This window comes from Urocitellus parryii, chromosome 10, assembly GCF_045843805.1.
Source record: "Urocitellus parryii isolate mUroPar1 chromosome 10, mUroPar1.hap1, whole genome shotgun sequence".
In the NCBI taxonomy this organism is placed as follows: domain Eukaryota; kingdom Metazoa; phylum Chordata; class Mammalia; order Rodentia; family Sciuridae; genus Urocitellus; species Urocitellus parryii.
The window spans coordinates 94,647,452-94,659,801 of record NC_135540.1 but is presented as its reverse complement, the minus strand read 5'-3'; positions in this window follow the sequence as shown (position 1 = coordinate 94,659,801).

Below are 12,350 nucleotides of genomic sequence, written 5' to 3'. Positions count from 1 at the left end.
GCATTTCTCACTCTCAGATTTGTCCACATGGGGCCTCCAGCATTTTGTCAGTTATAAGCTAGTTTTTTTCTTAAATACCACAGTATTTTTCCACAGGGGTTTCTGCTTATGGGTTTCTACTATGATAAATTGTGATTCTCAGTATCTACCTATATATTTCTTCAATTTTAGGGGCAACAATTTTCCCTAGGATCCTAACAAGAGTTGTAGATTTTCAGTTCTTTCAGCATTTTACTTGTCAAGGTGGAGCGATCCCTATATGCTGAAGCAGATGCCAGAAATCTATCAAATCCTTTTTCTATCTTTCTCCCTACTGTTCTGAATTCTGAGTGGCTGATCTTTGTCCATCCATATCAACAGAGAACTTTTGTGGGTTGCCTTTGTTTATATTCACTTAGATGCACAGGGAGGAAATGAGAGGATGAGAAAAGAAATAAAAGGAACTATTTATTTTCCTGTCTCTCTCTCTCTCTTTCATTGAAGTGTCTCTGAAACTATTCCATGTCCTAGGACGTTTGCTTGCACTGAGCAGTCCTCTACAGAGCTAGCTCTCTGGGCTCCTAACATTCTTTTCTCTTCTTAACTCATCCACTCTAGAGGTAGTAATTATTTCTTATTGTTGAAGGTCTCTTTGTGTCTCACTGCTACTGTATGCTTCATTCAAATAATTCACTCATTTAAACTCTTCATTTAAATTATTTGGGATGAATTGTGCTTCTAGCTGCAACTGAATAAATAGAAATGGGACACAAAACAGAAGTCCAAACACTTTCCTATGTTTTGACTCTGCCATTCCATCTAGATCCAATAGAGAGTTCATCATGGTATTAGTAATAATCTGAAGTGTTTTAGTGAACAAGTTGAGAAAAGACTCATGAATTTAGAGAAATCAAGTAAAAAAAAAATCTCATAAATTATTTTCATCCAAATTTCTGGAATCAAATTTTGAAAGCAAAGGCTTTTGTTCAGACAGAGGGTTGGTCAATTATGATTAGAGCTGTGTTCAAACAAAGAAAAAGACTATTTCCTTTTCACACAGAACTATAGCTCCCCTGGGCAATTCCATAGGCATGCCTGAGGTTACTATTTGCTATTATTTTTAGTAAAGAGATGCCTGGAGCTGGCCTGGTAAAATGTTGAAGGTACATGACACTAAAACAGCTCTTGTTAAAGTCACTTCCATGTGGCCAAAATCCCTTCATCACATGTGCTCTTTCTGCAACTTCATCAGATATGGTACCACTTCCTTCCCGAACTTGTGTGGTTCACTTTGATTTGTTAGCTCCTCTCCACACCCTTAAATGATGGAGAGACCTTGATCCTGGACCTGCTTCTCATGTTTTGTTATAGTCCTCCTAAGGTAAATATATTCGTTCCTATGATTTCAAAACAAACCCAGCCACTGAAATCCAGATTTGTATATTCAACCCCTTTGTTGACTTTCTATTCAAATGTCTCATATGCTTAAAGCTAAAGAGATTTTTTTTCCCCATCTTAAACCTACTCCTCACTATTCTTTCAATTTTAGACTTCAGTTTGACAATCTGGAACTTAAGCCATCCTTAGATTGTCTTCTTTGTCTCAGTCCCTTGCATCATGCCCTATTGCAATAATTCATATTTATGATTCCGATTCTAAAACATATGTGTTTTCTCCTCTTAACTTGAGCTCCAGTGACATCTCTGTAGTCTTGATTACCAATAACTCTGGACCGAATTTCAGCAAATGTCTCAAAATTAAACCTATACTTTTTATTTCCCTCATATTTATTTTCAACCAAACAGAAAAACAGCATTAAGTCTCAAATTGGAAAATACTATAACTCGCCAATGCCTTTGCATTGCATTTAGAATAAAAGCCTAAAGCCTCCTTTATGGCCCATAGACTATCTGTTCTATCCAATCTCCCATTTCAGCCCTCAGTCTCCCAGCCTGTCACATTGTCTGTTTCTACTTCAGCTCCATGTTTCCCTCGATTGCTGAAAACACCAAGCCTTTCCAAATTCATATTCTTTGAGCATAATGTTCCTTCTGCTGGAAACACTTTCTCCTTCTCTTTTTATAACTATTTCAATTTCACTCATCAATTTTTGCTCAAATTTCACTGCCAAAGTTAGGTCTTTGTCTAAAGTGAGGGTCAGATGTTAAGAAAGGAAGAATAAAAATATTCTTTCCTGTTATTCATCCTTCTACCATAATTCTTATATTAATAACACTTTGCTACAATGTGTAATTCATTTTTTCTTTATGTTTTTATTTTATTGTTTGTTTTCCCACATTATAAAATAATAATAAAGAACAAGAAAGCATGTGTACTTTGCAAATATTTTAACTCATAGTAGAATAACTAATCCTAAAAGGTCATAATTTAATGCTTTTAAATGTTTTTTTAAGAAACTAATTCCCTCTTTTTAAATTGTGCTGATGTATTAATCTGTTCTTTTATATTTTTCATGTTAAAAAAATTGCTCTTAACTTTCTACCTCAGAAAAAATCTACTTTAATGCTGATACTACATAACTATTTTCTGCACTTTCACCCAGTATGAGTGATGGATGACATACCTGGTGAAAAAGTTCCAGGCAACAGACTTCAATAAGATTTGTCTAGCTCCCTTATGTCATTTTTTTCTTCCCCCAATAAATTTACTTTATTGAAATTATAAAATATACACAAACACACTCAAAAAGTTTAGTTCTACTCAAATATCTGACCTATTTTATACTATCTTTTAAATAACTCACAAAAAATTCTTAAGAATCTGTAATTGTCCAGAATATGCTCTTTAGAGAGGAAAACAATCTGATTTATTTTATTAAAGATGATCTATACCAGTGTGTTTATACTAAGCCCTAAGCCTGATGAAATTATAACATGATAATGTAAAAATATCATCTAAAAGTAAATGATTGGAAAGAGAGGATAGAAATCACAGCCACTGAAGTATCTTAAAATTAAAACTGTACTAATCATCAGTGTATTTTTTGGCTAGGAATAAGTTACCCATTAAGAAATCTTGTTTGCTGCATCAATAGTGCAAAGGGGACGGTTAGCAATGCAGAATACATTGAAATAGATACACTTGATCTCTTTTGGGGAGAAAGGAAATAGTTTTTCCTAATAAATAATAGATTTTTACTTTCTATAATAGATACTTCCTCTAATCAGATTCCAATCTTATTGGTAACATCTCCAATAGTTTTAGTCAGTATGTAAACTATAACCCTTACAGTCCAAAGGAAGGCCACCTACAGTTCATCATCTTCTCCCATTTCTGCTCCTACATGTAACTCACATATTTTAACAATCAAAAATTCCATAGCTTTAGGTAGCCCTACCCAAAAAGTCAGGGACAGTCTAGAGATGTGGCTCAGTGGTAAAGTACTTGCCTAGCGTGTACTAGTCCTAGGTTAAATACCCATCACACAAAGGCAGGTAAAGAAAAATACCAGATTACAAAGATGTTCAGTTATTTTGAATTACATTATTTTAAAGGAATATTCTGCTAAATTCAAAGAAGAAACAAACAGTTGAAAGAGTCCATTGTGGTAGTTAGTATAGCTCACCACTTGATACTTAATTACATGTAATGGTGCACATTCCTAAGCATACTAATGCTTTTACAGAAATACTGAAGATACTTCATGCTAAAAAAAAGTTGTGCAATTCAGATTTGTTGAGTCTCTAGATCTATCTAAGGCATATAAAACAAGTACATGAACTTTGGATACAATGTATTATGTAGATTCTTTTTGAAAATCTCAATCCAATATTTTCAATTATGCAACCATGATAAAGGTAACTGCTATTTTCTTGTATATGATGTGAATACTGCAACTGTGTTATCTCTTTAATAGCAGGTGAGTAAACTAGAAGAATTTCACTCCAAGAAAGTTTTACCCTCAAAATCTTCGAATTCATGATTCTAACATACAGCTTAATTCATAATGTCCAAAATACTCCTCAAGAATCACCTTTATATTGAGTCAAACTACAAAAAGTAACTGAAAATTATTTTTATTTGAATTATTCACAAAAACTGGTATTAAAATAGTTTAACCATATACATAAAGGCATTCAATTCTAATCAAGTTCTAGTCTGAATTTCTCCTTTTATATCTAAAATAGAAAAATTACAATCACGGTTTGCATATTAGCAAGCTGTACCAGGTTAATAAAAAACATACCAGTAATTTAAAAAGCAGAAGAATTTGAATCAGAAATAACTGTGGGTATTTTTTAAGACATCCCATTTCCCTGATTATGAATTGTTTCATTAAGTCAACACTTCATTTGGTTAGAATCAGCACCCTGCAATAAATAAGAGGGCTATCCCCTTACTTATGATCTGTAAGACACTTCCTATAAGAATATTTAACAGCTCTTCCTATTTTAAATCCTACTCTCCAATTTTAGATGTATCTGCTGTCTCTAGTTCCTGAGCATTCTAAGATTTCTTCAGAAAGAGATGACTCATCTCTCCATTGCAGGCTGATAGAGTTCCCCTTTCTGCAACCAAAGTCAGTTGTCATTTCTCCTTTGTTTTCCATCTTCCATAATCTTGTTGACACCTCTAATGTTCTCTCATCTTTTCTCTTATTCATTTTGTCCATCTGGATTTATTCTCTTTTCTGCTACTCTTATGGACAGAGATAAATACCTATGATTAACCAGAGGCCTATGGAAGTTTTTAAAGAATGAGAATGTAGATAATACCATTTTTTCATTCTAACTATGCTTATGAAATATAGAATATTTAATAAGTTCTCAAATGAACTTTCAAAATGGTACATAGAGGGAGAAAAGTAATACATTGGAATACACTAAAATGTCTACAGTGGTTGTATTGGTATGGTTGCTTATTATTTTTTCATTTTATATCTTTTTGTAAGTTTCTGAGGATGTGCAGTTTTCTTTTTCTTTTCTATTAGAATATAAGTTAAACTTTATTCTCTTAAAACACAATTCAGATTACGTATGGACATTTTCCATTGGAAAAGTTAATGTCTCCAAGGAGAAAAGTTGGAAAGAAAATTAAAAAGACAAGAAAAAGCAGAGGGTAAGGCGGTTTGGCATTTGGGGTTTGGGTTCAACTGGCTTGATTGGTTTGGCCACAGATAGTTTTTTCCCTTTTGCATTAGTTTCTCAGGGCTGCCACAATGAAGCATCTCAAACTAGATGGCTTAAACTATAGAGACTTATTATTTCACAGTTCTAGAAGCAAGAAATCCAAGATCAAGACATCAGCAAAGCTGTGTTCCTCATAGAGGTTCTAAGGGAACAATTGATTCCAGACCTCACTCCTACCTTCTGGTAACTATTGACTTTTGGCAGCATAATTCTTATACATGTGCATGTCTGTGTCTGTGTTCACCTTTAGTCTTGTTATAAGAAAATCAGTAAAACTGAATTATGACCTAGCCTTACAATATCATCTTATCTTGATCATCTGCAAAGCTCCTATTTCTAGATAATGTCATTTACGTGGTCTGAGAGTTTTTCACTTCAGCATCTCTGGGGAGGACACAGTTCAAATCATAATACCTCATTAATGTAAAAAGTCTCTCAGGAATCCTAAAATTCTATTCATTGCATCTATCTGGAGTTTCACAGTAATATTCCAAACTGCAAACCCCTCTAAGTAATCCACACACAGATCATCAAAAACACTGGAAACACAGGCAAGTATTTACAAAATATATATACCATTATCCTCCAATCTCAACTAGAGATTCAAATTGAGCAGGTATGGGGAAGGGGACAGGTAAAAATAATTTTAAAACTTCCTTCCAGGCTCTTCTAATTATCACTCAGATATGAGAATCACCTTAAGTATCTGAATATAACCTACCAGAACACAAGAAAAAAATTAGAATTTCTGTTTCTATTATTTCCTCTGTAGACTTTTATATGCCTGGTTATATGTAATGTTCATGTGTAATTTCTATTATATTATTATATGTTACATGCATAAGGTTTTATAATTTCTAAATTAAGTCATATTTGGGAAATACACATTCAAAAACTTTCATCGATGGTAGACCACAAGCCTAGGCTAAAGTGTACTGAGATAAACAATTATCAGGTCTTTTATATTATGCAGGTACTCACTAAAGGCAAACACAATGATAAGAAGGATTCCTCTTGGACTTGTAATAAAAACATATTTATGGGACATCATAATAGATAACTTTGTACTTATTATGAGGCCTTTAATTTGTACCACTAAAACGTTTTATACAACAGTCTCATTATATAATATGGACATTTATTGCTAAACAATGAGACAACTGTATGCATAAATCTGCTTATACATAAATCAGTGCTTCACTGGTGCATTTTAAAGCAAGAGAAATATACTGAGATGAGGGAATTTAAATTTTTTTTATCTTAAAAGGAAATGAGAATATAGATCTCAAAAGTAAAAGACCACCGATGTTGGGAATTCCGTTACATGATAGATATGTATATAGCTTAAAGAGAAGAGATAAAGGGAGAAAACAAGAAAGTGACACATGAAGATTTTTGTAATGGAAGGAAAATAGATTTTGCGTATTAAATTAGAGGGGAAAATACTTTCCCTATAAACAGTATAGTCTTGCCAATTGTGCTGATAGAGAATAAGGTAGAATTGATTGTGCCAGAATTAGATAAAGCACTAGCTAAACAAGGAGCTTCTGGCATCCTGCAGAAGGAGCCAGAAAAGTACAAAAAAGACGAGTTCAGTGGCAATCAGCCATTAGATACCCATGAAGCTAATCCACACCACTAACTTGTGAACGAAGTAGATTTTCCTCCTTGTCTGTTCTCACAAATAATCATTAATTTTAAGTGCAGCTTGGGCAGGTGCTCAGAGAGTCCCTACTGTTTTGACATTGTGTTGGAGTATTTCCAAAGCAGCAAGCTGGTACAGTCCTTGAGTCTCTTCCACTTCACTGCTTCTCAAATTCACTTACACCTACAGACAGCCAGTCTCCTACATGTAACACTCAGAGGCAGACCAGCTATTCTGGCATGCAGAGAGGTTCTTTTTCTTTCCTTTTTTATTTTTTTTTAATTTGGAGATAAAACATTCTAAGCTTATTCAACAAGTGATGGCAGGAGCATCCAGTAACTTATATGAACTGTCCAGAATTCTACCCAGGTAACATGTTTGTTGATTCTCAGCCTAGCAGCTCAGCACTGTGAGCTGAATTTCTGACATTCTTACGTTCAAAGAGATATGCTATGTACTCTGATTCCCTGTACTTAAGACCAGTGTAAATAATGCATAAATTTATACTAGACTTAATACAGAGAAAGCATTGGAGAGGATAGGGTTTCTAATTCTTGCATATCTAAATTTGCAGTCTTTTATTTCACATTCTAGATTCAACAGTTCCCAAGCCTGGATACCCACTTATTTTTCTTACCCACCTTAACTTTACTGTTTTGGAGAAGGAAAATTAGAGTCTGCTTTACCTGATTCTTTTTCACCTCCTAAAGTCCCTGAATGAAGAGCAAATGTTCTTATAAAGAGCAATAGTGAAGGCATAAATGTTTATGGCTAATTAAATAAGTGAAGATATCACCAAGGGATCGTAAAACCTAAGGGGAATGTGTTCCCGTTGTGCATATAGCAATCCTCTACCCCTGAGGCTTAGAGACATTGCCACCTGTCTTGGTGACAGATCTACTGTGTCCACTGCAAGTTTTCCAGGTGGTTAGCAAAGAGTACAGCCTCATGAGGAACCATCTGTAGCATACAGACATCTGCCAACTCTCTTCTCAAGATTCAGTGAGGACCAATGACATATGTATAGATCAATTCAATTTCCTTAGATGGAAAGTCTTGTGAAATAAAAGGACATTAATTTTCCCTAGGATTTAGCAGGTGGCTGACTCCTACCCATGATATGTAGATATACCTATTGACACATAGACAGATGAGATGGATTGCCCACTAATACAGAAGAATAAATGACAAGGTTAGAAGAAGAAGAAAAAAAAGCTACTATCTCTGAAAATAGGTAATAAATGCTGTGCTTACTAGAGAAAAATGTATTTGGATATTTTTAAGGTATAGAAAATTTGAGGTCCTTCCCTAAATTTCACATACTAGATAAATCAACTGTTATAAAATCCACTAGATAAAGAACATCTGGTAAGCACATAATAGATTTAAAAAGGAAAAGAACTTGACAAATTAGAAATCAGTGATGAGTGCAATTGAGTCTCACTTTTAAGACAACTGTTAGAAAATAAAATAATAAGCCAAAGATTGATAAAGAAAAATTATTCTAATTTTAGCTTGAACGAAGACTACTATCTTTTATAAACTTTGAGACTATCAGGTTTAAATATAAAGTTACATTCTTTGCAACAGAAACTTGAGCAGTTGTGAATGCAATTGGCCCTCTGAGTTAAAGACATTGGTGCCTTGAATTTTAATTCCAATTATACAGCTTGCAAGCTAATGCCGGATGGACCTGTTTCCCTCTCTATTTAGAAAAGGGAGGAGGGAAGGGGAAACTACACATGGCATCATTGGAAACAAGCCAAGTGACAGAGCGCTGGGGAAAGAATTGGCAGCCACACCATCTGAGAGATAAAACTGGAGACAACTTTCAATGCATTTCAAAAATAAGATGTAGAATAGTATGACAAGTACAAACTTTTTAACAAAAGCAGTGAAAATTGTTCCACATCCTCCCCTTTTTTGCAATTATCATTCTGGCTTTCTAAATGTTCCCACTTGATTTCAGCTACGTTGCTATTTTGGTATAAATGTCAAGAAAGTCTTAAAGACTATATTTTTCTAATCTTGGAAGATGCTTCGACTTTTTTTTTTTTTTGAGAAAACAAGTTTCTAACAAACAAAGGGAACTTGGAGGTAACTTCTGCTTGATTAAAAATGGGAAATATCAGAAGAATCATTGCAAAAGAAAAACAAACTGGCTATTAAAAGCGTTAGCATTCTATAAGGCCCATAATCTATTCCATGTTACCTGAATATAATGGCCCCTTTCATGTGAGTCCCTTGGAGAATCTCCAAAGCAGTCATCTCTTTAATCTCCTAGCTATTGCTGCAATATAGAAAAGTGCTGGCCATCAAAGCCCCGTTTTCCAGATAGTAAATTCATGACTGCAAGAAGTTTAAGTCTTACTTAATGATCCAGAAGAAAAAAAAATAGGCATTGGATCTGAAGTGTGTGAGCCCAGATTGTTACATATGCCTTTATCCTCTTGTGCCACACATTTTCAAGGAGGGGTGAAGACACACACACACTAGCCTGCCCAGGAGGGAACATATGGGAGAATTATCTGGTTACTTTTTCTAATCTGTCATTCTCTCATTCACTGCATCCCTGGAGAGGAAGAATTATTCATCTTAGAAGAAAATCTCTGAGCAAGAATAACACAACCTCCTACTGGTACACTCTCCTTTCTAGCCTACCACTAACAACAAACAGTCCTCTGCTCCAGTGAGAATTCATGAGGGCAGGCTCCATCCAGAAAGGACAGAAACCTGGAGTTTGAGGTGAGAAAACTGCAGAAATTCTGATTTGGTTATAGGGTTAAGTGGTGACCTCTAGCCCAGCTTTATTAGTAATGAAGCTGTTTCTTTGGTCTTTTTCTAAGACTATCCTTTAATTCATTCAGCATATAGAAGTAAGGTGGCATTTGAAATACCACCAGCACTGTGTTCTACCATATAAACCAATCCAATAAAGAATGCCCAGTGCATAAGGTTCCACCCAATGAAAATGATGCTAATCATGACAATGACTGATAACTCATTTTCATGCTTTGACACTTACCATGCACCCAGCACAAGGCTGCTCATAAATGATATACATATATCAATCAACTGAACTCACATGTAAGTCTATGAGGAAGAGACTATGATTATAATATAAGAAACTTGGGCAATCCAAGCTTAATAACTCTCCCATAGTCACACAACACAGTCTGCTCTTTACTGTCTTCATTGGCACTAATACCCTCAGGTATTGCCTAACTTTCATCTTAAAATTATCAGTCATTTATAATAAATGAAACTAATATTTTTCAAAATTTGTTTTCTTTGATAACTTGGCATGTTGGATTTGTGAATCCTTTGTTGTTTTTTTATGGAAATTCTTGTTAAAATAATAAAAATAGAAACAATATCTAACATGTTTAAGGAAATTACTAAGAACCTATATTATCTAAAATAATCTTGAAAATAATTCAATTAGGTAATGGTATCATATTCCTATGTATAGCTGAAGTTTCAGTCTCTTTTCATGTTGAAAATATTTGTTAAAGAAATATCTTTAAAAATTGATCAGTCCCACAAATTACCAGTAAAAACTTTAAGAAAACACCCTGAGAGTAGAACATTTGAATAATCAATACATTCATAACTTACCTTTATATTACAAATCATATCATGATGTGCTTTTTCTTCTTCAATATTTAAATCATGAGCTTCATCCTAACTTTCTAATTTATAAAATTTAGAGAGATTTAAAATGCAAGGGGATTAATTAATTAGTGTATTTTATTTTTATTTCACTGTGCAAAATCTCAAAACCAAGCTTATGGTACTCAATTTTAAGACTATACTCATCCTGAAAAGTTTCCTGGATATTTCTGTTTTTAAAAACCATAGTCCACTTTTTTAACCTTAATAATTTTGATAATATTGACTTTCATTAAAACACCCATCTGCTTTTTCTAAGATAGACAATCTCATAATTTTTCTTTTCTACAATTTTCATATGCTTCTTTTAGAACCATTTTTTAACAGTTCACTAACAACATCTAACAGCTCTACTCATCATTAAATGGCCAAGTAGAATTACTGACACAGAGACTGAAATATAGCCAATCTACCTGCACTGAAACTCTATAAAATATAGCCAGTTCTCTGTGTCTTGCATATAATTGGAGTTCAATAAATAGAGGCTGATTTGTTGATCTACTGAGTTGGATTTGTGGGAGGATGGATGGGAACAGGACATTCAAGTAGTTTATGGAAGACGAGTGAAGTGGGTAGTACAATCAGGGAGATTAGAAACACAATGTTTTTAAAGATACCCTGAAGCATAACTTCAAACACTCTGTCCTGGCAGTGGACCACTGGGAAACGTGCTCAGCAGATGGCTCAAGCTAATGCCCAGCTATAATGAAAAGGCAACAATGACTCTCCAACAGAGGAGGCAGAGTCTCAAATGTAGGTCAGTTGCATTTGTATAAATGGTAGCGAAAGGGTTACAATGTACAGAAAAAAAAACAGTTTCAGTTCCAATGTTTTCAAAAACAGGCAGGCCCCCTGTATCTATTTCTCTCTTTCTCTCTCTTGCTCTGTAATTGCATTTAACTTATTCCTATGAATATGTTTATCTTATCACTCAAGCAATCAGTAATATTATAATAATATCATAGCACACAAATACATTATAGCATAATAATATTAATAATATGGGAAGGAAATAACTTTGAAAAACGTATTTTATAATTCTATCTGAGGAGATGTCAATAAACAGGCTCATAGATTTTTTTTTAGTTTATATAGATTATTTAAATCCATATATATCTATCTGCCTCATTTGACCATATTAACATGCAATAATAATCGGTATCTACAATGTCTTTTTCATGTCAAAAATTCTTCTTGCTCCCAGGGTCTTCATACTCTTGCTGCCCTCTCATTACCGAAATTTTTCTTGCTATGAAAAGAACTAGGTAGGAACAAGGGAGGGCCTGTCCCCTCTCATAAGTGGCACCAAAAGAGAAAAGGAGGCAGGAGAACTAAATGCAGCAGTATAAAAGAGCCAAGGAGCAAGAGCAGGTGCCCTATTTTAGAACCAGGCAGAGATCGTGCTTGGTTCATGATGCCCACATGATACAGAGGCCACAGTGTATCTTTAGGGACCATAGTGGAAAGAAACTAATGAGGTAAATTATACCAAAGTGTGATTGAGCTATAATAACTACATTTTACCTCTAAAAGGGTTATACAGATCAAAGGGATCAACATAAATGTGGTTTGTGTTGGAGGATTTATTTTTTCTCCATGAGAAATGATTTCCCTATACACTCCTGACTCATGGCCTGTCCCCTACTGCTCCTAATGCAGACAGAATGTGACATCTAAGGATTTTGTCACAGGCATGATTCTAGTTTTCTTAATTGGGTTGAATAAGTTCTAGAGATCTACTGTAAAACATTATGTCTACTTTTAGGTAACAATATATATTATGAGCTTAAAATTATATTTAAAAAAGCAAAACTCATGTTGTGTTCTTAACACACACACACACACACACACATATGCACACATACTCACAAAGATAAAGAAATACAAAGAAACTTTTGGAAATG